The sequence below is a fragment of the Balaenoptera musculus genome, chromosome 16, assembly GCF_009873245.2.
Source record: "Balaenoptera musculus isolate JJ_BM4_2016_0621 chromosome 16, mBalMus1.pri.v3, whole genome shotgun sequence".
Taxonomy (NCBI): domain Eukaryota; kingdom Metazoa; phylum Chordata; class Mammalia; order Artiodactyla; family Balaenopteridae; genus Balaenoptera; species Balaenoptera musculus.
The window spans coordinates 29184995-29211368 of NC_045800.1; the positions used below are offsets into that span (position 1 = coordinate 29184995).

The window sequence follows — 26374 nt, forward strand, 5'->3', positions numbered from 1 at the left end:
TGTCCTCCATCAAGTCCTCCCTGACAGCTCCTGCCCAGTTCCCTCTTCCTTCTCTGACCTCCAGCTACACAATGGTATGTGATAATAATAGCCTTCACTGGCCCACTGGTTGACAAAGCACTGCACTCATTTGAGATTTTCACAAGTCCCTGAGGTTTGTAAGGAGACCTTTTTTGTCCCCTCAGAGAGAATGAAAAACTATCCCAAGGCCGTATTGCAAATGGCAAAACTGAGATGTCAGCCCAGGTCCTTAAAGTCCAAAGCTTTTCCACTACAGTCTTTTGTCTCTCACACTTCCATATGCCAACAAAGCCTAGTTCAGAGGGGAGAAAAATTAGACTCTGTGAGGGGCATGGTCTCCCTGAGAGCTAGAGAAGGGGGGATATCACTAAAGCACTGCAGAATGAAGACATGAATTCACTTGTTTGTTATGAGATTTTTTTTTTTTGAACCAAAGAAAAGAGGTATTTAAAAAAAAAAAAACGCTAGCAGAGAAAATCTCTCTCCTTTGGCTGGGTGACATTTCATGCCTGTTCATATTGTTATGTCAGACTTTGAAAAACGAAGCACTAACGCAGTCTCTTTCCTCACTAGACAGAAGGAAGAGCTGGGTGTCTCCCCAGTAGGAGACACGAATGTGGTGACTGAAACATTAGGATTGAGGCTGAGTCACTGGCATTGGGAGGGTGGGGGGGCCAGAGCCTTCCCCAGAGCTTTCAAAGCTGGCAAATGTACTTAGGGCTGTAGTTACACACACCTGTCGGCTGCAGCCAGTGCTGGCATTGTCAGCATCTGGAACACGGCTCAGGGAAAATCTCCAGCTGTCTTTAGTTCTTTCAAAATAGATTTTCTCCAGATCAAGGCACTAGTATTTTATGTTTTAATAACTTAAAAAGTAATTTAGGATTCTTAAGTAGTGGCAAAATGCTACAGAGATTTCCTTTGTACACTTTACCCAGCTTCCCCCAATGATAATAACTTACCTAGCCAGAGTTGTTTGTTTTTGATGTAGTATATAAGAACAAATACTTTATCATTATCTATGATGTTTCTAGGGGTTGATAAGCTCAGTTGGGTGGTTCTCACGTAGGGTCCTTCATTCAGTGACTATCAGATGACAGCTGAGTCTAGAGTCATCTGAAGGTCTCTTCACTCACGTAAAGCTGGGCTGGTAAAGTATCTCTCTCCATATGCCCTTTCCCAGCTCCAGCTTCCTAACAGCAGGGTGGTGTCAGGGTAATCAGATTTCTTGTATAGTGGCTGGTTTACTCCAGAGCAGTTGTTCCAGGAGGTGTGGGTGGAAGCTGCAAGGCTTCTTATAATATAGTCTTGAAAGTCCCAGAACTTCACTTCCATCACACTCTATTGGTCAAGCAAGTCACTCAGGCCAGCCAGATTCAAGGAAAGAGGACTCAGACTCCACATAACAATGGGAGAAGCAGCAAAAAATTGACAGCTATCTTTAATCCATTACTGCCCTGCAGTTTGGTTATTCCCGAGCGGACAAGCATGCTAAGGAAGAGCTCATTAGAAGCGTTGCTTATGTCATTAGTAGGGTAAGTCCTTATGTCTGATTGGCCCTATGAGAATTCTCATCCAGTCACAGGGTCACAGCACCAGTAGGCAGCATATGCTCAATAAATGTTGTCTGCTAGAGCAATCGAAACACCTTCTCAACCCATACATAGTAAGTGGAAATAAATAGGGAAGTAGTGACTATCTCTGTGGACTTTAGGGTAAACCCTGGAATTGGCCTTGTACTGCTGCAGCTTCCATTCTCCAAATAGGCTGGAATCCATCACGTATTTTTTGCTCTATTTGTGTCTGTTACAGAGTAATCCTCCTGGACTAGATAAGGCACTGTGCTAGGTACTATGTGGGTTACCAAGATTATTTACGCCTGGCTTTTGCTCTCAGGAACGTTGATAACAATTCCTCACTACCTTTCTGTTGGGGTCTTATTTTCCTGCCTCAGTGTTAGTAAGCATGGCTAGAAAAACGGTGGGGAGGGGAACCGGTCAGGGGAAGCAATTGCCACGGTTGTTGTGATCGTTAAAACAGGTTACTCCATGAGGAGATCAGCAGCTTGCTGTTTTCTTCGGCTGCGCCACATGGCTTGCGTGACCTTAGTTCCCCGAACCCGGGCCCTCAGCAGTGAAAGCGCGGAGTCCTAACCACTGGACAGCCAGGGAATTCTCAGCAGCTTGCTTCTTGACAGCAGCGTCTATGGGAGGGAAACATCCTTCCGGTTCTCTCTTAGGCGAAGAGCAGGGGATAGGGATTGGCATGTTGGATCTCGATTTTTTTTTTTTCCCCCTTAAAAATGTACCCTCATCCGTGCCCAGATGTCAAATCATCCGGGGAACAATTCTTTGAGCACGCATTGTCTGTGTGAACAGAAAAATTTCACCGAGGAGTGGGGACCATCCAGCTTACGGTGGGTGGAGTTGGGGAAGTCTTGGGTAGGAGCACAGTGTGCTACAACGGAAACTGAAGCGAGGAGAGAGCTAAGAATGAACCCCGCGGCTTGAACTAAAGGGAGAGGCGCAAACTGAACAGCTTAACTGGCTTGTGTATTCAATATGCTTCCTGTGATCCTCTTCCTCAGATTAAGGTTCCAGCCCTGGGGTTTGCGGGGAGGAAATTCAGTGGAGAGGAAATTAGGTGGGAAAATGGGTGTGCCTGACAATAGCAGAACTGAGTGAAAGGGCGCCACCTGGAGACCTTTTCTGGTGGTGGGAGCAGAAAAGAGGAAACGGGGTGCGTCTGGGAAGCAGTCTCAGTCTGAAGAGAGGAAGAAGAAGGTTTTCGCCTGAAACTGCCGTATAAATGGTGTCAGAATAGTGGCGCTCTGGGTTTATAGAATGAGCTGGAAGACAACTGTGCATGTCTCAACCCTGAAGAGTGTTATTAAGTGGAAGGGGAAAGGCGGCCTTAAGCATGAGGATGGAGGAAGGGGAGAAGCCATTAGACAAATCCCAAGAGTTGGGCTCTTGGGAAGCCCCCTTGGCTGTGGTATTGCCAGTTCTCTGAATGTGCCACACTCTTTCATACCTTCGGGCCTTTGCCCATGCTGTCTTTTCTGCCAGGAGTACTCTCACCTCTTCTTGGGCCTGGATGATATGAGGTTTTAAGGTGCAGTGGAGGGGCTTCCCTGGTGGCGCAGTGGTTAAGAATCTGCCTGCCAATGCGGGGGACACGGGTTCGAGCCCTGGCCCGGGAACATCCCACATGCCGCGGAGCAACTAAGCCCGTGCACCACAACTACTGAGTGTGCGCTCTAGAGCCCACAAGCCACAACTACTGAGCCCGCGTGCCACAACTACTGAAGCCTGCGCGCCTAGAGCCCGTGCTCCGTGATGAGAAGCCACGACAATGAGGAGCCCCGCGCACTGCAACAAAGAGTAGCCCCCCACTCACCGCAACTAGAGAAAGCCCGTGCACAGCAACGAAGACCCAACACAGACAAAAATTTAAAAAACAAAACAAAACAAAATGATTCAGTGGAAGCTTCAGAACCTTCGGGAGTCCTTTACTGATGATTCTCAGTTTGAATTAGGGCCCCCTCTTCTGTGTCCCTTGTAACTTGGGCCTCCCATTGGACATGAGCTCCATTAAGGTAGAGCTTGTGTCTGTCTAGCTCACTGTAACATTCCTAGTGCCTAAAACTTGTAAATTGTTAATAAATATCTACCGAATGAGATATCTCTGTTGTAGCAGTTAACATAGGTATGAAAATTGTGTAGACTTCTCTGTCTCTCCCACCAGACTTTAACTTCCTGAAGGCAGGGACCATGGCCTACTCATCTTGGTATCCCCAGCACAGTAGCTCAGAGCCTGGGAGGGAAATAGAGGATGGTTTATCAATACTTGTTGAATGAATATAAAAGGGGGCAGTCTGGGGGTACATGTAAGCTAGTCAGCTAGTTAGTGATTCTAAGTTCTGGCTCACAGTGAGATCACCAGGGGAGCATTAAAAATACTGCTGCCTAGGCTCCACACCAGACCAATCCAAACAGAATCTCCTGGGTCCAGGCATCGGTATTTTTCAAAAGCTTCATAGGTGAATTAATATTGGGAACCTCTGGTCTAGGCTCTAAGGGAATGTCAGAATCTAAGGCAGCCAAGAGAACATTCCAGAAGAGAGCCCCTTTCTGCTGGAAAGGGAAGGGTTTTAGTTCTCTTCCAAAAGTGGGTAGGTACTAGAGCAGAAGAGAATAAAGAAGGCTAGATTCTATCCTAACACTCAATGGGTTCTCTATAGGAGAAGAACTGAGGTAGCCAAATGAGCTCTGCTTTTAAGAAATTAGGGCATTTCCAAGGATAATCTTTACCAGAATTCCCAGGGCCAGCAGAATCAGTATTACCTGGGAGCTTATTAGAAATGCAGATTCTCTAGACCCCACCCTCCCAGACCTACGAATCAGAATTGCTATTTGCACAAGATCTCCAGGGGATTTATATGCACACTGAAGTTTAAGAAGCATTGTTCTGAAGTAGTTGTTCCCAAAGTGTGGTTGGGGTACCAGCATCATCTGGGGTAAGGGATGGGGTGGAGTCGGGGGGCTTGTGGTTATCATGCTTTAGTTTGCATCAGAATGACCTAAAGGGTTTGATAAGCTCATATTGCTGGGACAATTTCCAGCCCAAATGGAAAATGGTAAACCCACAAACCACCTCATTCAGTAGGTCTGGGGTGGGGTATGAGAATTTGCATTTCTAACAATCAACATCATACCAGGTGATGTTGATAGTGCTGGTCTGGGGACCACACCTTTGGTTATTACAAATAAGCCTGCTATGACCATTCATGTACAAGTCTTTGTATGGACATATGCTTTCATTTATTTGGGGTAAATATCTAGGAGCAAAATTGCTGGATCATGCGAGAGTTATGTTTTAATGTTAAAGAAATTACCAAACTATTTTCCAAAGTGGTTGGACCATTTTACATTCCCACCAACAGTGGACAAAAGTTCTAGTTCCTCCACATTTTCACCAACCCTTGGTATCATCTGTGTTTCAATTTTAACTATTCTAATAGATACATGGTAGTATTTCATTGTGGTTTTAATTTGCATTTCCTTAATGTCTAATGAAGTTGAGCATCTTTTCATGTGCTTATTTGTCATCTACATGTCCTTGTGGTGAAGTGTCTGTTCAAATCTTTTGCCATTTTCTTGTTGGATGGGTTAATTGTTTATTTTTGGGTTTTTTTCTTATTACTAAGTTTTGAGAGTTCTTTATTCTGGATATAAGACTTTTATTATATACATGATTTGCAAATATTTCCTTTCAATTATCATTGTCTTTTCATTCTCTTAGTAGTGTCTTTCAAAGAGCAGAAGTTTTAAATTTTGATAAAGTCCAATTTACCAATTTGGTTTTTTATAGAATGTGCTTTTGGGGTTGTATCTAAGAAATCTTTACCTAACCCAGGGTCACAAAGGTTTTCTCCTATAAATTTTATAGTTTTAGGTCTTACATTTAAACCTATGGTCCATTTTTCGTATACAGATCTCCAATTTTTTCATCATCATTTGTTGAAAACACAATCTATGTCTTTAATATCTCTCAACATCGCTTTGTAGTTTGCAGAGTATAGTTCTTTCATACCTGTTGTCAGATTTATACCTAAGCATTTTATATCTTTTAATACTCTTGTAAATAGTATTGTTTATTTAAATTTTAATTTCTGATTGCTCATTGCCAGCATGTGGAAATAGCATTAATTTTTACGTATTGATCTGGTATCATGCAATCTTGCTAAACTCATTAGTCGTAGTAGTCCAGACCACATTGTCCTTTCCATATTTCTATAAATATTCTGGAGCTTTGTTCTAGGATTTGGTTAACTCACTTGGGAAGAGCTTAATGCTTTTGGGTCTTGTTTTTAAGATGTGTTAGGTAGGACTGGGGCAGTGTTCAGCCTAGGACTAATTAGTCTCTACTACAGAGCAGTACCCTTCTGTGTACTCTTATCCCCCCACCCATGAATCTTGGAAGTTTTCAAGTCTGTTTGGTGAGAACGGACACTCTTCTTAGCCCTATGTGAGTGCCAATCCATTACCTCTAACCTTTTTAGATGATTCTCTGGCCTCAGGTAGTTTCTTTATATGTATGTGTTGATCAGTCCTCAGCTGAATACTCAAGTGAGAACCTTCTGCAAACCTCTAGAACTTCCTCTTTCTGTGCAGTTCTCTCCTAAGAACTCCAGAAGCCTTAGTCTCCTCAGACTCTCAGCTTTGTTTTCTCAACTCATTGAGTTTGCCTGGCTCTGCCTGGGTACCCTCTCTGTGCTATGGCCTGGAAACTCTCTCAAGGCAGTAATCTGGGGCAATTATAGTGCTTACTTCATTTCTTTCACATCTCTCAGGGATCACTATCTTTCTTTGCCTGATATTCAGTGCCTTTCAAACCATTGTTTCAGATATTCTGTCAATTTTGGGGGTTGTTTCATGTGGGAGAGTAAATCAGTCCTTAATCATGGCCAATAGTTTGCATTTAAAATTTAAAGCATGCTTTTATCCTGAAAAGTATTTATATATTTTATAGAATTAAAAATAATTGGCTTATGTATTTCTCAACTAAAACTACAGTTTTCTTCACCTGAAAACTGTTCCTGACCAAGTGAATTGCCCTTTGCTTTAAAAGCAACCTCACTGCTCACTCCAAGATGTTAGAACAGAGCTGCATCTGATTATAAACCAAGCTGTATTAAATCACTGTGTGTGTATTTCACAATGACTGGCAAAACACAACTGTAGTTCTAGGTACAGCCACTTGAACTAGAGCAGCAGCATTAAATCTTCGCCTCACTCAAGTATGGACATTCTGTGGTTTGCTTTACAGCTGACATGTCAAAGACATTATGAGGAAGAAGATGAAACTCAAAGGTAACATTTATAAACATATGCTCCCTGCTCTTAGATTAAGTGTCCCTGAAGACTTCAACCTAAAGTGAACCTCTGTAAGTCAAAATCCTGATCGTGTGCATGCTGATGTCTTCTATTTGGATAGCAGTGGGAATTGCTAAGTGACTATGTAAGTGACGAGAGTGAAGCACAAGCATTTATTTGAGAGTGTTGAATAGGGGGAGGTGCAAAATGTGAAGCAGTAGCAAATGAAAACTGCCTGTAGACATAGAGGAATGACAGGAATATATTCAGTCATGTATTGAAGTATTAAAATGTAAGTACACTCTAGAAATAATACAGATTCTGAGGCCTGGATTCAAATCCTGTTGGTGACAATTATAGCCATGTAACCTTAGGGAAGTCGCTTTACCCTTTCTTAGTTCCCACAGTACTACCTTACAGGGTTGTTGCAAGAATTAAATGAAATAATATGTGCAAAGCACTTATAATAGTGCCTGGACACAATGAGCTCAATATAAATATTAGTCCTTGGTACCACCATCATCATTTTTTTTTTTTTTTTCATATTTTGGCCACCATGCAGCTTGTGAGATCTCAGTTCCCTGACCAGGGATTGAACCTGGGCCATGCCAGTGACAGCACCTAATCCTAACCACTAGGCCACCAGGGAACTCCCATCATTATTATTACTGTTGTTTTGGAAAATTGCAAGTGCAAAGGCAGGAAGGAATGTAGAATGTGTAAAGCGCCAACAGGGAAGGTCTCCTTGAGAAGGTGGAATCTGAGCTGGTTTTTGAAGTATAGAAAGAACTTATGATGGATATAGGCAGTGATTCTGCGTGTAGGAAACAGAATGAGCCACAGTTCAAAGAAAGAAAAAAGTTGGAGGTGTGAGGAAGTCGACCTGGCATGTATGGTGTTGTTGGGCAGTAGTGATAAGGCTGGCAGGGAAAAAAATTACAGGGTTTGGCAACTGTTTAGATGTGGCAAATGAGGAAGGAGGTGTCATGTATAACCCAAATATAAGCTGGACATCACAAGGCTCAGTCTCAAAGCAATGCTGAACTGAAAAATAGTCTAGCAACCAGAACTATTTTAAAACAAATTCAAACTTTTCTTGCCATTTTCTAAGAACATTAAAAAGCATAAATTTTAGGAACAATTCTTAAACTTCACTTTCCTCACCTGATTCTTACATTTCATCAGCTCTGGAGCTCCTCACTGTCTTAACCCCTCACTTTCCATTTCTTCTGTTCTGTCTTTTGTTCATCTCCTCCTTTCCTTCTGCCTCTTCAGTCTTGTCTGTTTATCCATTCTCCTTATTTTGAATCACAAAGCCTAGGGACCATCCTGGAAAAGGCAGAACTCTACTTAGAAGGCAGGCTTAGCAAAGCTATCAAAGACAATATTCTCTTCATGGTGGGTGGTAGAGAAGTTTATGTTGTGGCAGAGAGGTTATGTACCAATACTCATGTTAATACATTTTTTAAATCAACAAAGATAACACTAACACTTCAAGTCTTGGTGATAGGCTAATGGGGGAATGTGTCATTACAGAAATAGGGAAACCAAAGAATAGAACTCAAGATGTTGAGTTTGGAACACAGCATGTGTTGGAGACACAGCATCATTCCAGAATTAGGTAGGCAAAAGAAAGCTAGATAAATAGATAAGGAATTACATGGATTTGGACATGATCCTCGAAGAAATGATAGTTGAAGATGTGGGAATGAATGAGAAGAGAAATACAGAGAAAATATAGAGAAAGATGAGAGTTAAGGACAGAACTTTAGAAAATACCTACATTTCAGGATAAGAGTTGACAAGAGGATTCAAGAAAGGAGAGAGTGGTCCTGGTGTCCAGGCCTTACCCAGATGAATTCCATCAGAATCTCTGGAGGTGGAATTCATGCATTAACATTGTCGACACCTTCTCCAGCAATTCCATGTGCAACCAAGGTTGAAAACCATTGTTCTAGTGGTTTATGTGATGATACTTAATGGTTTTTAGGGTGGTGGGGGAAAGCAGTTGTTAAGGAATAAGGTCTTAGTTTATTGGATTTAAAAACCAGAAACTCTAACATTCTCATTTTGCTAAGGAACCTGGGGCTCAAAGAGATTCATTAATTGTGTGACCTTAAATGAGAAATTTAATGAATTTCCAACCTTGTACTTACCACTCACCGTCTTAGACACGGACTCCTCTCCCTCGTCCTCTCTCACCCACTCCTCCCCACCCCAGCCCAAGTCCTCCATTACCCTTGCCCTGAGACTCCCAAGGCTGTTCAGTCCTTCCAAAGGCTCTCCATTCAGATTTTAGAACACATTTCTGAAAGGCTAAAGTCTCACCTGAGATCTCTTCAGCAGCAGCAGACTAGACCACACTGTCAGAGGAAAACCCCTTAAAGGCTCTCATAACTTTGTGAGCCTGGGGAGAAGGTTAACCTCTAGAAGAAAATGGGGTGGCAGGGAGCCTGTATTTTGAGGTGCTGGAGGTGGAGAAGCTCTGACTTCTAGCACAGCCCCCTCCGTGCTGTTTATGAATTGGCGTCGAAGTCCGGGCTGTGGTGGCGAGGCTGCCAGAGCTGATGAGGACACAGCATTTGTGGGAATTCTGTGACTCCAGAAGGCGAAAGGTCAGTTTCTTTTCATTGACAGTGTTCTTGCTGCCCGAGGGTTTATCTTTGGAAATCTTGACTGGTTTCCAGGGTTAGGCTTCACCTCTATTGTTATCTGGAAACACAGGAACAGCCCTGTTGTCGTGCCAGACTGGGTTAGACATTGGACCCCATTCCCCACGGCACTGTAATCACGCCCTCCCCCAACGAATGAAGTCCTACAGTCTTCCAAAACAGCTGGAAGAGGATTTTTAAAGATACACAAACCTGCTTATGTTCCTCTCATACATAAACATTCGGGCTTGATTTGTACTACCCCTGTCTTTCATTTTTTCTCTGGGCTCCACAAGCCCATACCCATGAATATGATCCAACATTGGAATGCACTCTGGAGCTTGAGGACACGCCTGAAATCCCCTGCAAACACTTGTCTTTCACTCACCCTGATACACTGAAAAGATGTGCACATGTAACCCCTGAACTCACACATAACTCCACCAGCCCACAGTCACACTAAAAGTGGGTTCGAGTTACACATGTGCTTGCTTACACCTTGGCTCACACACTCCCACCTGAACGTGTGTGTACACAGGACCTATTCGTTCCTAGCAGAGCCAACATCTGTGTTCATGGCCACATTGAAAACACACCTTCAGGTTCCTAAGAAACAAATGGCAATAGAGAAGGGAAACAGGGCAGCTGAAAAAACGGCGCTGCTCCTTCTGCTTCTGTCCTGAAGCAAAGCAACCAGCATCTTTTGGGCTAACTTGGTGCGTGGGGCCCCAGTGTAGACTTTTATAACAGGCCCTGATCTGACTCCAAGGATGAGAGGAGCAATCTCCTCCCCAGCCACGTCTGCTGGGTTCTTCCAGCTGTCTCCAGGGCAGTTCTCCCTAAATGCAAACTATTAGCATTTCCTGTTAAAACATTTCTAATAAATAAATGAATACATCATCTTGTCAACCCGAAGCAGGTCTGAAAGCAGCCTAGGAGCTACTCTGAGCTAAGGATGGACATGGACCACCCAGCACCAGCCCACTGGCCCAGGGCCAGTGCTGCTTTTGTTTGAATTCCTGTATGAGTAACTGCTCGAGTTGACGCCAGCCAAACTCAGTGAAATATTATTTTTAATATTAAATAAATAGATGGTGGGGTGTGTTGATCTTTTTTTTTTTTTTCCCCCACAGTAAATTGCAGCATCACAACATTAGAAACTGGCTCTTGTATCCAGATTTCCTCAGATAGCAGAAGGAAGGTTGACATTCTCTTTGACCTTCCTCATGGAGTACTTACCCCCAGGAGACAGAAAAGTCCCAGTTGGTGTTGACAGGACCCTATTTGGAGTAAGCTGGGAGTTCAAATGCTAACAAAACTTGTATGGGATCATCAACCACTCTTGCTAATTTTTCTAACTTATCTATTCCTTTCACTATACAAAAGGCGCATGCTCTTTATATAAAAGTCAGAAAGCAGAGATGAACAAGAAGCTGCTGAAATCCTACTACCCAGTAAGAGACAATTACTGCTAAATTTTATTTATATGTATGTATAACACTCAATGAATGTTGATTTTACAAAAATGTACATTGTACGTACGTATGTATTTTTTTTACACAGAATTGATCTTGGGCATCTACTTTATGTCAGTAAATACTCTCCTAAAACTCTACTTGTAAGGACTACATAATACCCCATCACATGAACATGCCACAGTACGCTCAACCAGCCTCCCATTGTTGGATATTAAGGTTGTTTCCAAGTTTTTTCTATTATAAACAACACTCCAGGGGAAAAAAAAAAATCCTTGTAGCTAAACCTTTGCATACATCCTTAATTATTTTCTTAGGATAAAGTCCCAAAAGTAGAATTCTAAGACTTTGGCTACATATTGTCAAATAGCCCTCTAGAATGATTATACCAATTTACATTGCCACCAGCAGGGAATCAAAATGTTCCCCTACTTGAACCTCTGCCATGCTGCATATTATTCTTCAAAAACAATCTTTGACAATTTGTTAGGCAAATAAAAGAAAGAAAAAAAAGAAAAGAAAAAAGAACCACCAACCAACCTTAAACATTTAACATGAGAAGTGAGCAATATAGAAGTTTTGCATGTCTGAATCTTTTTGGCAGCATGTCTTTTGCCAGGTTGGGCAGTGAAGGGAAGAGACAGAAGAGGAGCCCGGGCTGTGATGGCCTTCAGAAAGCCTCAGACAAGCGAGAAGATGCCTTGACATCAGGTACAACTGGAGGAAGTCAATGCTCTGAAGCTCCAAGGTGAGCCAAGAGGAAAGGCTCTCCCACAGGGGTTCCCCAAATGTATTCTCAATGAGATTCATTTATTTGAAGGGAAAAGACACTGAGGTCAAGGAGGTTTGGGGAGCAGTGGGATAAGCCAGGTTAGACCAGTTTCTTCACAGCAGGATTTCTCAGAACGTATAAAATGCTAATGGGGGTGCTGAAGCTCCAAGGGGGAGACATGGTATGCAATGTAACCACAGATCCAGCTTCACCTCCCACCCCCCACCTCATCTTTTTTTATTTTCCACAAAGCATCTCATGGACCTGGAGCTTGGTGGAATACACTTTAGGAAATGCAGTCTGATGCCGCAGTGGAAAATGGTCTTCACAGAAAAAGCAGAGGATGGCAGTTAGGACAAAAATGAAGGGATGGGGAAGAGAGAAAGAAGGAGATGAGAAAAAGCAGGAGAATGGAGGGAAATTAGAAGAAAAGGGGGATAGTAAAGAAACATAAAGGGGAAAGGAAAGGAGAAAGGGAGGCAAAGAGAGGGAGGAAACATTTAAGAGAATGAGGATAAGGAAGTGCGGAGCAGGAAAGTACCACCAGAAAGACCCCTTCTTACTAAAACCACCTCCCCATTGCTTTGAGGAGAGACGCAGGAGAGCCTGTGTCTTCTCTGTGCTCATCTCCCCTACAGACATCCAACGCCAGCATGTCACTCTCCATGCCTGGTTTTCTCTGAAGTGTGACCCATCTCACAGTCCCTTCCTCAATGGCTAATTACTTAAAATGCAAGAATTCATTTGCAAAGGAAGCTCAAAACAGTGGGCCCCAAAGTAACCCAGAAAAATAAAATAAGAAATTCCAAAAATATTTAATTACTGCATCTCTTATTATTGTGTGTAGCTTCTTGCAGTATAAGACATGACCAAAACTAACCAAACAGTCTCTACTCAGCCAGGAAGTCTAGTTGCCTAAAGAGCAGATAAAGGCAAATTGACAGCTTTTAAAGCCCAACAGGGCCTTTTACCCAAAAGGGCCTGCTTTCAAGCAAACTGAAAGCACCAAAGTGGTAAAATAAATTCCTAAAAGCTTAAATGCTGTGCATGTACACAGTGCTAAACCCCTTAGAATTCTACAACAAAAAAGATACTTTACTTAATGGAAGCTGTTTGTTATTTTTTAAAAGTCTCAAGTAACACATGCTAAAATAGAAATAGTATTTTGAAATAAACTCATGGAGTGTTCATCCAAATCTGAAACCCCTAGAGTTCTCAGAAATATGGGGTAGGATTTGAAGCAGTTGCCTTAAGATTGACACCAGATTTCATTAGAACAGTGATTCCCGACACCCTTAATCACCATGACTCTGTTTTTGTTTTTTGTTTTGGGGTTTTTTTTAGTATTATTCCCTGCAGTCAGTCACTTATCTTGGTTTTCAGTCTGTATTTATGTCCACAATTGCTCATGGGTTCAATGCTGGACTGTCAGGTTGACCAATAACATCCCCAAATTTTCTGTGATTTCAACAAATGTAGTGACTAGCATAATACACCCTGGGTTAGAGAATGGAGTTGATACTATTCTATCCAAAAGGAAACTTGACATTTAGTTAACCTATTTAATCCTATCACAGATAAGGAGCTGGCCCTTTATATTATTAAAAATAAGACATAAGCCAATATTACTGACTTTGTAAATGTCCCAGAGGATGAAAATCCTCACATTTGAGATTTTTCTGAAAACCTTCCAGCTTTTAATATTTGCTGCATTTTTTAGAGTTGACTCATCTTAAGCCTCTAAACCAGGGGTGGCCAGTGATGGCACATGTGCTGCTGTTCTCATTTTCTGTGCCTGTGGCAGACATCTCTAACTGACCTCTGCAACCATTCCCACTGAGTGGTTTTCTTAATACAGTGTTCCAAGCAACCAATGGGTCAGAGCTGGTGCTGAAGATGAAACCAGCTTGTCTTTCCTGCTCTACCCTGAATCTTAGGTGATTTGTTCATAAGGCAAGGATAGTGGATACAGGCTCAGTATTCCTCTGAGTAGGAAAGCTTGAGATTCCATATTAAAGATGGAAGATGTAGAAATGAGGGGAACCAAGAGATGTAGAGTCACATGAAAATAAGATCCGACTTCTCCCCCATCCCCTTGACAGCTGATTATAAATAACCCCTCCTCATCCTTTTTGCCTTCCTGTATTCCTCTTCCTAGCACAAGTGCAAGGATCGGACAAAAAGGTATCAGAAAGGTTTGTCCAAGAATGGATTATTCTGGGCTGGAGAAACTTCCAAAATGGTCTTGAAATAATACTGATACCACCCTACAGGGCGATAGGGTCAGAGTTTCCTGGTCTCCCAAGTCTCTCTCTCTCACATTATCTCCTTGGAGCTTGACAGCCCTGTGAGAAAGGCCAAAGAGATGTCGTCTTCCCTTTTACTCATGAGGAAAGAGAAGCTTAAAGAAGGTGAGTGATTTTGCAAGGTCATATGGCTGTGAAGGGATGGAATCGGAAAAGGAACTCAGATTTTAAAACTGAATCCAGCGCTTTTTCTGATGCACTTGTGCTACTCACATTGGGGTGTAAGCGTGCCAGGATAGGTAGGGCAGGGCCAAGAGATCATTTCAAAGACTTGCTATAGGGAATTCCCTGGCGGTCCAGTGGCTACTCCGTGCTTCCACTGCAGGGGGCAAGGGTTCGATCCCTGGTTGGGGAACTAAGATCCCGCAAGCCTCGCGGCATGGCCAAAAAAAAAAAAAAATTGGTATAAAATGGCACTTTTAGGAAAACATTTTTATATAAAAGAGTAAAGGCACATTATGAAGTAGAATGCAGAATTTGCATGATTTTTTACAATAAAATATAAGATTTCAAAGATATTGGCACACTTTTTCTGGCCATGCCCCCAGGCCTTTGGATGGTGTGCTTTCATTGTTCTCTGCTGTTCTGGTGGAAATGAGTGAGTACTGCTCTTCACCGTGTTGCCTCTCACCTTTTCTTTCCTTCCCCTTCTCCTCCTTGTTCTTCTTTGTAATCTTCATTTATTTAGGTGACGATGCCACCCTCAGAGCCCCCCAAAGGCAGCTTGCCTGTGAATCATTTCAGAGGCATGGAGCTGCCATGGTTAGGTTCTGGTGAGGCTCTCTTCCTGGCTTACAAACAGCTGCCTTATCACATATGTCCTCACATGGCAGAGAGAGCAAGAGAGGCTTTCTGCCATCTTTTCTTATAAGGGCACTAATCCCATCATGGTGCTCCATCCTCATGACCTCTCTGGATGGGTTGATCCAGAGCCTGAACCCTGTCATCAAGGACTCTGATGTCCATAGCACTGCCTTCATACTGAGACTGATATAGTATGTCTGAGACTTTGTGCTTCCTAGTTCACCTCCAGTGAACATGTCTCGTTAGTTGGAATTATGTCATGGACCCATTCCCAAACCAATCACAATGGTCAGTGTGATGGGCTTTACTGATTCACTCAAACCAATCAAAGTTCATTTCAAGAGCTGAAGGGTCAACCCATCCAAATTCCACAGCTGCTTCATAATCTGGGAAAGAAAGGAGTAGAGATGATGGGATGTGACTATGTTGCCCACTACAATTTCCTCTTTAAAACTATCCACTTTAAACTATTGACTGTGTCTGCTACATGGAAAGTTGTAAGTAAAATGAACTGTCTAGCTGACCATCTGCCTGTTTATTATGAGCTATAGTGAACACCGTGGGAGAGGGTAATAATGGAATGGACCCTACGGAAAACACAAAGGGAAATGCTGTGAATACTAAGGCCAACACCCCTCTGAACTCTTATGTTGCGGCAACACAAAAGCATTCAAGAAAGGGACAGATGGACTTCCCTGGTGGCGCAGTGGTTAAGAATCCACCTGCCAATGCAGGGGACATGGGTTCGAGCCCTGGTCCGAGAAGATTCCACATGCTGCGGAGCAACTAAGCCCGTGTGCCACAACTACTGAGCTTGCACTCTAGAGCCTGCGAACCACAACTACTGAGCCCGCGTGCCACAACTACTGAAGCCCGCATGCCTAGAGCCCGTGCTCTGAAACAAGAGAAGCCACTGCAGTGAGAAGCCCGCGCACCACAACGAAGACCCAGCACAGCCAAATAAATAAATTCATAAAAAAAAAAAAAAAAAAAAGAAAGGAACAGAAGTCCCTAATCCGCAAAACTGCATTTGGGGTTCCACTGGGTCCACATTCTACCTGCATCCACTCCCTCCTCCAGGTCTGGGAAGAGCCATCTTCATTCTTCTTCCATATGGAAATTTAAATCACTTTGCAAATGACTTTGGAATATATATAGTTTAAAAGTTGAGAGTCCATTATGCTAAGTGAAATAAGTCAGTCACAAGAGGAAATATATGGTGTAATTACACTTATGTGAGGTAACTAAAGTAGTCAAATTCATAGAGACAGAAAGTAGAACAGTGGTTGCCAGGGCTGGAGGTGGGGCAAATGGGGAGTACTGTTTAATGGGTACAGAGTTTCAGTTTTGCAAGATGAAGAGTTCTGGAGATGGATGGTGGTGATGGTTGCATAACAATGTCAGTGTACTTAATAGGACTGAACTGTATATTTAAAAATGATTGCAGTGGTTTATGTGTATTTTACTACAATTAAAAAAACGTCGAGAATCATTTGTGGGATTTCCTTTTTTTAACCTTACTTTCAGCATAATTTTTTTTAATTTGTATTTTTATTATAAATATCTTACTTGAATAGTCAGCAAAATTTTTTTTTCCCCACCTCAGGCACCTGGACTTTTCTTTTTTTTACAGTTAAATTTAGACCTTCTATTGAGCTACTCTAGATTTTTTTCTAGATTCACAATGTTTGTTTTTTTTTTTTCATCTAAAATGTTCCCAGGACTTCCCTGGTGGTGCAGTGGTTAAGAATCCGCCTGCCAATGCAGGGGACATGGGTTCAAGCCCTGGTCTGGGAAGATCCCACATGCTGCGGAGCAACTAAGCCCGTGAAACCACAACTACTGAGCCTGTGCTCTAGAGCCCGAGAGCCACATCTACTGAGCCTGCATGCCACAACTACTGAAGCCCGCGTGCCTAGAGCCCGTGCTCCACAACAAGAGAAGCCACTGCAATGAGAAGCCCCCGCACCACAATGAAGAGTAGCCTCCGCTCGCTGCAGCTAAAGAAAACCTGCGAGCAGCAACAAAGACCCAACGCAGTCAAAGATAAATAAATAAAAATAAATAAATCTATTAAAAAAAAAACTTTCTTTAAAATGTTGCTTTTCATTTTTACCCTCCCGATAATGGAGTTCTTTTGCAGCTCCTTTTTCCTCTCCCAAATGGAGTAACTTTAGTTAACTTTAGTGGCCATTAGAGTTACCATCATCACACATTTTCTTGGGAGGATGACCATAGCCCAGTTGTGTTTTGGGTAGGATTCAGCAAAAGCCAAATTCTGTCACTAACTGGGGCTGCAGTCTGAGTGTCGTATCTTTCCCCAGGTGCTCAACAGTCACCTCCTCTGCCCGGTCCTTTATGAACAAGATTTCACTGGGTTGTCCCAGCTTCCCTGAGGTCTGTATATCACCACCATTATACACAGGGACACCCAGAGATGTTAAGTAACTTGTTCAAAGCTCATAGTTAGTGTCCTTGGCTCTAAGCTTTGTACTGTCATTCTTTCTATACTACAATGCTTCCCCCCAGTCTTTTCCCTCTACTCCAGGCATTAGGATATTTCCACACCTGAAATGGGGATTGAAAAAGCCAGCTGGGAAGAACTGGTGGTGGAATCCCTGCAGTGAGAGATGAGTCATCACAGCTTTCTGACTTGCCTCCCACTGTCTCCCTTTCCATCTGCCCAGTTCCTCCCGGTTCCCCCACTTCTCCAGCAGCCATCACCACACCTAACCCAAAGGGCACATCGATCCTCTCCTTGAGCCAACCTGGGTAAAGGCAAATCCCCTGCTTCCCTTTTTTGAGCAGAAACAAGGATAGCACTTTTCAAAAGTAAAGGAACATTTACTACAAATGTAAGATAAATTGTAATACATTAGCATATGATAAATGACATGCCCACAGGCTCCGTGACAGTTCCGAGGCTGACCATAAAAGGCCAAAAGGGGGCAGTGACCCAATTCCTGGAAATCCCCAACCCCTCTCCAAAATAGTTGGAATAATCTTCTCACTCATTAGCCTATGAAATTACCCAGTCCATAAAAACTAACCACCCCAAATTTTGGGGCCACTCTCAAGCCTTTTGAGACGGACCAAATTCTGTCTATGGAGCGTGCCATGCATCTCTCACAATAAATCTACCTATCACTTTGCCTCTTGCTGAATTCCTTCTGCGCTGAGACATAAAGAACCTGAGCTTCAGTAAGTCCTGAGACCAGGTGTTCAATTTCGATTAAAAGACAGTGAGTGGGTTCAAGTCCCAGCTCACGGGTTCAAGTCCCAATCTGAATTTTGGCTGGGTTCGAATTCCATCTGTGTTGTGTGGTTTCAGAGTTAAGAATGTGTTCAAATTCCAGCAATGCCCATCACTAACTAGCTGGGAGACCTCAGGCTGGGCAAATCTTTCCACCCCACGAAGTCCCATTTCCCTCCTATGTAGGGTTTCAGGGAAGATTGAAGAGGTAAATGCACACAGCATTCAACAACCCCTCCCAAAATGTTCTGTTATCAATGACACTATGAGCTGGGTGTGGATACTCCAATTTCACAGATAAGGCAGCCTTTGAACCCAGGTCTGCTGTGGTCAAGGCCCAGGTTCTTTCCATCTCCCCATTGCTGTGACCCTCATGTGAGCACTTGTTCTCATACTGTCTTGCACCGTTACCACACTGTGCATCTGTGGAGGCCAGAACAGCCCTAAGTAAACAACTGTTTAAACTGAATGCATGAATGCCCATGTTAGTAAAAGGAGAGGAAATGATTTGAATTTGAGAGACAGAAAAAGCACTTGTACCAGAGGCTAACAGATTAATTCATTTAGACAGTCAGTTAGTTAATATTTACCGAGTATTCATAAGATACCTGGCCCTATTCATATAGATTGTACCATTTTGGATGCCTGGAGGGATTGGGGAAGGCAGGGTGGTGGGACTGGAGGAATGGGAAAGTTGATCTAAAAAAAGTCTGAATTATAAATTTTAACATTATTATTTTCAGATAATTGGAAACCTCAAACTGGGTTAAAAAGTATTATTAGAGACAGTGAAAACTGATAATACGATTTTTAATAACTATATTAGTAACCATTATGTGAAAACATTCCTGTCCTGTTCTATTCCAAAATCCTGGTTGCATGCATACTTTGCATAATCTCTCAAAACTAGTCACTTTAAATTCCAAATTAGCACAGAGTCCAAGTGAAGGTTTTTATTGGACTGTTGCTATGGGCAGAAAGTACTTGAAAAGAAGACACCACACCTTGGATAGGAGGTGCAGAGAGCCTTCCAGAGAGCAGGACTTCATGTCTTGAAGGAGGTTTATGTTTCTTCACTCAGTCATTCACTTGATTTAGGAAGGAGACAATCAGCACATGTAGGAACCCCAAAGGTCCCAGGTATGTGCAGTTAGTTGGGGGTAACACCACCATTGTTGGGAAGGCTTGATGTGGTTAGGGTTCTGGATGAATTGGTGGAAAGGGGGGAAGAGAAGGAAGAACCCAGGGCCAAGGATTCCTCAGTGTGGGCATCTGCAGGTTCAGGCGGGTAGAAGAACAGACAGGTTAAAGCAGGTTGGATCACAGGTGACACAGTGAGGAAGGGCTCACGGGAGCGGCTCCCAAGCATGAATCCTCAAAATGAGTGTTGAAATGGGAATGAGATGAATCTGGGGACTTCACTCCTCTTGCAGTCAGTCTTGAGTCATTAAATGGATTCTGGCTGATGTAGAAAGGGGATGGGTGAAGGCAGTCTAATAAGGTGCCTCCAAGCATGTTTGAATCCCAGTCTGTCTCAGGCTGAGTGATCTTGGCAAATTATTTAACCTGTAGGCTTCCATTTCCTCATCTGTAACGTGGGGATGACAACAACAGTACCTGCCTCCTGGGATGTTATGAGGATTAAATAACTTGATGACTGTCACATGCTCAGCATTGTACCCAGCACCTAAGCACCTCGGTGCTCAGTATCAGGCAGTGATGATTATTATTGAACTGCAGGAGTCTAGGGCTACCACTTTTGGTTTGTTAGCCCCTCAAGGGCGGGATCTATGGTTTTATCTTTAGTACTCATTAAATTATTTAGTTCACTATCACGACTGTTTATAAAATAACATTCATCCATTTTGTAACATGGCTTCTGCTTCCAATGATGACTAATACCTGATACCAAGCAACCTCTCTGTGGACCTAGAACCAATTTTTCCAGGTTTTTTTCCCACCAGAAAAAGAGACAGCTGAGCCATAGCAACACAGTTGAGCTGTCATGTGAGTCATCCCTGCTCCCACTGCATATCCTTAGATTATTCCCCAAACCTCAGATCCCAATAAAAGAGCCATCATAGAAAGAAAGAAGAAAGGAATATGAAAGCAGAAGTAGAGAACTGTCTGCCTGGAGGGTTGGAAGGCATTTCTGAAGGTTCTCCAGACCAAGCACCCCACAGTCAATTAAGTAACAGTGAAGCCAAGAAGGGGACAGAGAGAAGTGACGGGAGGAAGGAAGGGAGCCCTCCAAGGAAAGGTAGGTTACAGGTTCTAAGGTGGTTCAACAGAAGCTTTGCTTCTAATTCCAGTGTTAACAACTGATCTGTGCTATGTTAGACAGGCTGAAATTCCTGGGGAGTTGACAGGAGGTCTCTTCCCAGATCCTGAGGCCTCTGGCTGAGACGCTCTTTTGCAAAGAGGCACCTGTAGATATTCTCATCAGATAACTAGGTTAAATTATAATAGACTTTTTTTCAACCTTAATTACTCTTTTCTACCTAGCTTTTGTAGTACTCGTGTACAATATGTTACTACTTTCTTTCTTTGCCATCCCTTTTCTTTTTAAATGTTGTTTCTCTACTTCTCTCTTTCATTCAAAGTATAAACTTTTGCTTTTAGAAAAGTCCCTTCGTTTCCTTATTTTCTCTCCCTCTGCCTCTCCAACTCTCTATCTCCTGCCCTTTGCCCTTCTGTTCTTTCTGATTATTTATTTCGTTTTCTGTTTTACTTGCCATTTATCTTGCTCTAACGCTGCATATGAGCCTCTACTCATATTCAGGTCTACATCTTCAGCCCAAGAGAATACCATCTCTTCACAGGGAGGAAAATCTAGAAAAAACCCAGAGCTCTGGTTCTGACCCTTCTCTTATTGTGTGGCTCTGTTATTCCTTACTTCTTTTAATTCTTAGTCTCAGCACTGAAAAGAGAGAATGACCCAGGATACTATTCAGTAATGCACTCTACTAATCACCTTTCAACTAAAGGCTTAGAAGGCACAGCTTCACTATTTAAGGTGCAAGATGTTCCAGGCTGATATTATGGCACTGATACTATGCTCTTATTACAGGACTAAGTAATCTGGCTGAAGTCCAGCCTCTGCCACCCTCTACTGCCCACAGGCATTGAGACACTTTGTGATTCTGGGATTCACTTTGGAATTATAGAGATTTTGGCAGAAAGTTTCTTCAAAGTCAGTGCAGTCCATCTGGCCACCTGACATCTACGTCCCTGAATCCAGCGAAGGAAAACTCACTACTTCCCAAGTCAGCCTAATCCATTCCACGACCAAATAAGAAAGCTAGATTTTCAAAGAAAACATTCGTATATTTTGTCATGGTGGTTGTGTGCTTTGCAAATTCTCCTTCCATGAATTATAGTTATTCGTAACTTTCAACAGCCATAGGTCATTGAACTCCTATCAAAGTTTTTGCAAGACAGAGGGCTTTAAAGTTATCAAAATACTGGATTATGTGTCTTTTTGAATTACAGATGTGGAGGTAAAAATGTGTTTGTAGTGCATGGATCCATCCTCATCAGCCTCATCATCTAGCATAATAATAATCGCTAATACTTCTATAGAATTACTGTGTGCCAGGCATTTTCTTAGCATTTTGTATATATTAAATGGAGTAAATATAATTTCTCTAGGCAACTTTTCCTATTTGCTTCCCTACAGGGGCCCAGAATTTGATGGCATATCCACAAAAGAAGGAATCTAGATGTCATCTAGTCCAATCCTCAACTTTCCCCACAAGTCCCAGAGAGGGTGTGTGCCTTACCTTAGGTCACACAGCTATTAGTGGTAGAGTGGGATCTCAAGCATCTTAATAACAACAAGCTCACTGTTCATAGCCAGGATCAAGAATGGTATTGTAGGAACCTGAGATTCTCTTTCATAAGAATCTGCCTTGTTTTTTCCTACATATGGCTAACACTCTGCCGCAAGGTGCCAAAATCACCTTTCCTACCTTGTTATCTTTTAAAGTAAGTCCTTTTTTTTCTTTTTAAGTACGTCTTAATATATATATATATTTTAATTAATTAATTTATTTATTTATTTTTGGCTGTGGTGGGTCTTCGTTTCTGTGCGAGGGCTTTCTCTAGTTGCGGCAAGCGGGGGCCACTCTTCATCGCGGTGCGCGGGCCTCTCACTGTCGCGGCCTCTCGTTGTGGAGCACAGGCTCCAGACGCGCAGGCTCAGTAGTTGTGGCTCATGGGCCTAGTTGCCCCGCGGCATGTGGGATCTTCCCAGACCAGGGCTCGAACCCGTGTCCCCTCCATTGGCAGGCAGATTCTCAACCACTGCGCCATCAGGGAAGCCCCAGTAAGTCCTTCTTCGAATTTCCTTTAAGGCACTTGTATCACCTCTCCTTCCATTTCCCAGTGTTTTTAAAAACTTTTCTAATATAGCCAAGTGAATTTCTTTCCACGTCAGTGAGATTTCTGGATCAGGAACAAAATCATTTCAAACTGTCTGCCATTAACTCTCCCATCAGAACAACTGACAAACACAGTTCAGTTGACCTATTCAAGATCTGTCGGATCTTTCTCCTATGTGGCTTATGGTGAAGGGTGAGCAGGTGTCAGGAGAGAAGAACCCTGGGTAGAACATGGAGATGTGTGGCATCTTAGCTGGCTGCATGTTGAACAGAGCACCTCTCTGGCAGCAGAGAAGGGAGCTGGATCCCTGGCTATTTGCTTCCATGGACGTTCACCTGAATTCTGCCCCTGGGACAGAACTGAAAACTCCTGCCCAAATCTGGTTGTGTACATTTCTTTCCAAGAACCTCTGTCTATGCCCTATTTACATTTGCAACCAGGTCTGGCAATATCAGTAGAGAGGAAAGACTTCTGTCCTCTCAGAACACGGGAACAGTCTACGTCAGCAGCCATTCTTTTCAATGTTGGGTGCATCAGTGTGTGGATTGCATAGAATATTTTAAAATCATATTTGCTTTCAAGCAATGACAGCTTTATAAATAGAATGGACATGAACAGATGAGTCTAATTCAGTTATAACTAAAGCTAAGGCAATTCCAAAACTACTTTATTATATAAAATATTGTTCAGAATTTGTGTATTGGCTTTGAGCTTCTTTTATTTTTAATACAGATTTTATTATAGTTATATTCATTGGGGAAAAAATACCAAAGAGAGACTGGTTGATTTTTAGTCAGGGTTCTGGTAAAAGTGTGTTTTCCCTAATTGTCTGAACTTTTCTCCTCTTCCATAACTAGAAAGATGGGATTTGTATGGATTTTAGGGCCACGCACATCTGGGGCTCAGTCTTCATTCCCACTTAAAATTGTGGGAGCTTGTGTATGTGACTTAACTCTCTGAGTCTCCACTTCCTTCTATGTGACTGATAGCACTTATCTCAGAAGCCATTGTGGGTTTCAAACAAGGTATTTGAAAAGCACATGGAGGGCTTCCCTGGTGGCGCAGTGGTTGAGAATCTGCCTGCCAATGCAGGGGACACGGGTTCGAGCCCTGGTCTGGGAAGATCCCACATGCCACGGAGCAACTGGGCCCGTGAGCCACAGCTACTGAGCCTGCGCGTCTGGAGCCTGTGCTCCGCAACAAGAGAGGCCGCGATGGTGAGAGGCCCGCGCACCGCGATGAAGAGTGGTCCCCACTTGCCGCAACTAGAGAAAGCCCTCGCACAGAAACGAAGACTCAACACAGTCATAAATAAATAAATAAATAAATAAAAGAACGTGAATTTCTTTAAAAAAAAAAGAAAAGCACATGGAATAAGTTTGCATAATGTTAGGTATATAGACACTCAGTAAATGTTAGTTTCCTTCTCTCACTCTGTGTGTGTGTGTGTTTGGTGAAAAGAGGAGGAAAATTTGATGAGTATGAATTGGACGACTGGTCCAGAAATAAAGGATCAGTATACAATCAAACAAACAAACACACAAAAAAATCAAACACAAAACAGAAAGGAACAGAGGTGAGAAATGGAAAAAAGAAGTTTAGAAAAACACTATCAACAGTAAATATTTACTAAGAACTTCCTATTTATATGTTTAGGTCCTCCAATGTATGGGACTCAAGGATATTCTTGTCCTCAAAGAGCCTACAACACTTTTGAGGAGACAAGATTTATTCATTTGTAAAAGAGATAATTAAGATGCAAAGGAGTTGCTACTCTTGGAGTTGAGAGGAGAAAGCAACCTCTGTATTTATGGTATCTTTGGAGGCCAGACAGAAATTCAGTCGTGCTATGGGAGACAAGGGAAGACGAGAAAATCTTGAAATGCCCAGCCATTTGAGTCTGATGACAAAGGCTAGGAATATTCTTACAAAGGGAGACCACTGGTTTTGTTAAAACTGCAGTGGTGAAAATGATCGTGGTACTCTTTCTAACAACAGAAAATCCCCAAACAAACCTAAATGGGGCCTGGTAGTCTCACAGCCTTTATGCTAAGGGGGAGGGCGTGGGTGGGCAGGCTGAAGACGTCCAGTGCATACTCCTGGTTTCCTTATTCAGCCTGAGAGACGCTGATAACCCCTTGTTGAGTTACTTATCTAGATTCTCTTTAAGCTCTGTCTCTTTCTTTCCCCAGCGGATCCCTGGAGAGATGCCCTTTCAACCTCCATCTCTACTAAATGCCTTTTGGATCCCAGCAGTGGAGCCCATTGGGTGGCTGGATTGACTCAGAGCAAACTATTACTGAGGCCTGTTAGCGTTGGTGAAAAGAACTCTAGCCAAATCCTCCAGGTTAGCTCTTCCCAGAAGTATTCCCCTGACAAAGCACAGCAACCACCCTACAAAGGGTTAATCCTCCCCCTTCCCCTGCCCCCCAACTTGCTGCCAGAGATCAGCTAATCTGATAATTATGGCAACAAACACAGTTTAGACAAACAAGACCTGACCCTGAGGGTTTGGAATGAAAACATTTACTCTCTCCCTCCCCAGAGAGACTGTGCCTGGAGCATACACACAGAGAGACACTGGGAAAATACCCTTGTGCGGGAGCTACAGGGTGAAAACATCTGTGTTCCTGAGCTGCTTAAGAAGATAAAGTTAATGGGGAGAAAGAAGGGGGTGGGGGAGGTGGGAGGAGTGGGGAATGGTACATTCGGAGGGTGTGCATGTTTGGAGCAGATGGAAAATGTACCCAGAACTGGAGATGTAAGCCAATTGTAATTGATTTTACAACAGAGGCAGACTGAGAGGAGAGGTACAGAGGAGTCTCAATGAGGCAGAATTCCAGTGAAAAACCTGGACTGTGGCTAGAGGAGGAGAAACATCTTAAACCCCCAAAGTAGGACTTATTCCTGAGAGCTGGAAGGGAAGATTATTCCAAGTAGTCCATGATTCTAAGTGAATTTTAATATCTGCCTGCCAGGCGGTGAGGCTCACAATCTAACTTGGCTGGTCATCCTTCTCTCACCCCTAGTTTTGCTTCTAAACTGAGCAGCATGGGACTTCCCTGGTGGCGCAGTGGTTAAGAATCCTCCTGCCAATGCAAGGGACACGGGTTTGAGCCCTGGTCAGGGAAGATCCCACATGGCGTACAGCAACTAAGCCCGTGTGCCATAACTACTGAGCCTGCACTCTAGAGCCCGCGTGCCACAACTACTCAAGCTCACGAGCCTAGAGCCCGTGCTCCGCGACAAGAGAAGCCACCGCAATGAGAAGCCCGCACACCGCAACGAAGAGTAGACCCCGCTCACAGCAACTAGAGAAAGCCCGCGTGCAGCAACGAAGGCCCAACACAGCCAAAAATAAATATAAATAAATAAATAAATAAATAAATAAATAAATAAATAAATAAATAAATAAATAAACTGAGCAACATGCCCTTTCCCCCTTGCTGTCTGCCTCAAAACTTGTCAAGCTACTTTTCCCCTTTCTGCATCTAAAATGCTGCTTCCTAGAAGAAAACTTTCTGGGTTGCTTAAACTGGAGATTCTGACCTTGGCTTGCTTTAACTTGGAATTCCAACAGTTTCTCCTTTCCAACTACCCTCAAGTTTTGCCCCACGTACCCATGAGCCTAATGTCATCCTAGAGCCAAATGTCATTTCTTTTTTGCACATGGCTGGTGGTATATCAGCTGGTAAACACTCCTTGCCCCTTAAAACTCTCCAAAGGATCTCTAGGCATCCAAATCCTTGGGGATTTGCAGATCATATATATGGATTACCCCAAGCTAAGAGGAGCAGCTACTATGATTGATGATAGGATCGAGGTTTAAAA

The 26374-nt window shown here is 43.0% G+C and overlaps 1 long non-coding RNA gene across 1 annotated transcript in view; it reads right to left on the reverse strand.

The window, feature by feature from the left end:
* Positions 1–730: 730 nt before the first annotated feature.
* Positions 731–26374, reverse strand: part of LOC118882485 — a 43215-nt gene continuing 17571 nt past the window's right edge. Inside the window, exons 4-6 of the long non-coding RNA XR_005016781.1 lie at positions 9228–9611; positions 8064–8228; positions 731–2255 (exon numbers count right to left, since the gene is read on the reverse strand). This is a non-coding gene — a long non-coding RNA (uncharacterized LOC118882485). The remainder of the gene's footprint in view (positions 2256–8063; positions 8229–9227; positions 9612–26374) is intronic.